The sequence below is a fragment of the Anguilla rostrata genome, chromosome 5 (genome assembly GCF_018555375.3).
Source record: "Anguilla rostrata isolate EN2019 chromosome 5, ASM1855537v3, whole genome shotgun sequence".
Classification (NCBI taxonomy): Eukaryota; Metazoa; Chordata; class Actinopteri; order Anguilliformes; family Anguillidae; genus Anguilla; species Anguilla rostrata.
This window is the reverse complement of record NC_057937.1, coordinates 36,871,161-36,874,288: the sequence shown is the minus strand read 5'-3', so window position 1 is coordinate 36,874,288 and position 3,128 is coordinate 36,871,161.

The following is a 3,128-nucleotide window of genomic DNA, read 5'->3' as shown; positions in this document are numbered from 1 at the left end:
TCTAAATGTGTCATTGCTTTTAAATCCTTTCTTTTAAAAAGTCAATTTGGTTAATTGTTGCCAGTCTCACTGAATTACATTCTACACAGGTGAACACGTGCATGTTAAGACACACATACAAAGCATTTTTGTTTAAAACTGCAACTCAATTAAATTATGTCAGCGGTCTTTGTATTCTGACTGTTCTTCATGCCATGTAATACAGGATATCCAAACTATGTATTTACAGGAAGTAAGCAGATTCTAAACGTGAGGTTCCTGTTTGGTTTTTTTTTGAGGGGCATTACCTAACCCTTGGCCCTGTCTGTGTTGTTTTGCCCCCGGACACACATCATATCAGCTCAGGCCTGCTCAAAATGGGACCTCCGGCAGTGCCTTTATTTAGAGTATCTTATGCTCTTTAGGGTTTTTCCCTTGGTCTATGGGCATTCTGTTTTGTGCATGTGCACTAACACACACACACACACACACACACACAATCAAACTCAGGAACAAGGGGGTTCTGCGGGGGGCAGGGTGAATCAGGAGGAAATGAAGCATTCCCTCAATCTCACAAAAGAGAAGTCTGCAATAAGGGAAGGAGAGAGCTTTCTGTAACGTCACCCCCGCTGACCCGAGGTATTCATGCTGCTTTGACGGGAAGGCAAAATGACAGACCACTCATAAGACCCAATATTTTACAATCCCTCACATCACTTTGCACTGAATCTCTGTAGAGAGGGAGGGAGAGAAAAGTGCCGCAGAACAGATGTGGATGAGGATTATCCGAAGGGGTTGCATAGGAACAGTATTAAAAATTATTTTTACATTTTTTGAAAAAGTATCAAAAAAAGAACCAAGTTTTATTGGCACGTGCACAGGAATCATTGGAATGTGCCTTTGAACAAAACAAATAAGAACAAAAAAGAAGGGTAATTTAGTGTCCAGGGCTATGCTTGTATTTGGAACTAATTGAAACTGTTCGGCTAGATTAACGCGAACCAAACTTTTGACTTCAAAATTGTGTTATTTTTAATCTGTTCACAACAATTTATTGTGCTTTGTTAGGTACACAGTAAAATGTCATGTGTTAATTCAACTCTTAACAGATAATATTTGGTCACGAATTGTGGGACCAAATGTTATCTGTTAAGAGTTGAATTAACACTGTTAGAGTTGAATTAACCGTGAACATTTTACTCTATAGAAAGAACATTTTGGTTCACTTTCTTATGTACATTTAAGAACCTATTTGCCATCTGTTATGTAACATTTACCATCAAGTAGAAGTAAAGAAAAGTGAAATGTCTGTGCAATTGTAAACAAATTACTGCAAGTAAACATCCAGATCTCTGAAAATTAACAGTTAGTGGAATTTTAAATTGTGCATTCATAAGTGTGAGGTATGCAATTTTTGTGAATGGACATAGCTGGAAAGATTCCATGAACTGAAATTGTTTTGCCGTAAAATGCCCCCGCTGGCTTTGTTTAGCTGGCTCTGGGGCACAGTTTCCTTCCCCCTGTTGTTGATTGAGACTCTGAAAAAATTAGATTTTAGCTTCACCATCCTTGCGAGGACAGAAGGCTACAAATGACAATGATGGGGAAGACAGTCTGAGCTTACAGAGCAATGCGTTATTGACCCCAATGTGTAAACAAGTCTCTCGGGGACCATGTAGTGCCAGAACTGTGGAAACCCAATCAATATACCTTTAAGATATGGGAAAATTAACCGACAGCCCTGGCTTGGAGCGAAAAGGTAACATGAGGGCAAAATGCTTCCTGCCTTCCTTACTAAATGACAGAGAGGAATGGCCCCCTGGCTTTGCAGGCACAGCTGTAAAGTGTATAGGAAGCAAAGCTTTTACCCAGCGGGTTGCTGCCCAGTGAAAATCTTTGAGGTGAAAAGTCAGTGAAACGCAGTCTAAGCGTTCAGGTGAAAACCCAGCTACATTTAGCTTAAAAGTGAAAGTGTTTTAAATGACTAGGACATAGCCAGGTGATATCCAGGTAAACCTCAAGCTATATTAACCTAGTCCGTTTAAGTCTCTCAACTGAGATGTACACCCCAATAGACATCTAGATTATGGCTTTTACTCAATAGGTGGTTCAGATCTCAGGGAAGCTGTTGTTGTTTTTGTTTTTGTTGTATCTTTGAGAAAACCTCTTTGCCTGTCAAAAATCTATCTGTATTAATTAGATAAAATATGAACTGAGTATATAAAAAAGGAAGGCTTTTCCGTTATAGAAAATGATTTGAAGGTAGGTAGATAAAGACCATGAATTTATTTGTGTTTTAATATTTTTCTGAAATCTTGAATGAAACATCATCTGAGAGTAATTTTCTTTTGAGAAAACAAAAACGTAAATACATAATTTAAATAATGCAGTTCCTTTTAGATTTAGGGGTTGTTCTGAACTTGGAGATCGCTGAAGAATCAGGTGGCAAACAGACTATGAAGAAATTGATGGTTTGGATATGATAGTAGTATAGTAAAAGTAAAAGTATATATGTAAATATGTAAAAGTAGTTGCTACAAGGTCACAGTATCCATGTCGTATTTACTAAACGGTCGCAATGGGTCAGAATCGCTCTTCGGGTGTGTTTTACGTCACTCTGCAACTTTACTTTTGATGCACAGTTCAAAATGTTGGGTTGCACACACACCCTCCGCAGTGAGATTTCCCTTGCGGGCTGCATAGGGTGGAGATGACCGAACGATGTATAGTAGTCTGGAGATGGGACATTTGAAATATGTTTCACATGTTACTACTAATCACTTCTTGTTTATTTTCAGATATAATATTAAATTATATTTATTTTATTGAAAAGACGCAATGCTAGCAATTAACATGAAAACGGAGTTCTGCATTTATTCATTCTGCGTATGTGTTCTTTAGCTATATAATCAACAATTGTGAATAGCCGACAGTTTTATCTTTGGGCGCTATGTGGCCTTCTCCCATCACAAGTTCATCCGTGTCTATTCCTTCCACGCCCAGAACCTGCTCATTTTGCAAGTATTTTCCACCTGTTGTTCTAATCCTTTCATTAGTTGGACCACCACGTACATCTTTTGCCCTTGTAAAGTTTTCTTTTGTACACTGCCAAATATCACGCCATCTATTATTTATATTCTCTGCTGTTA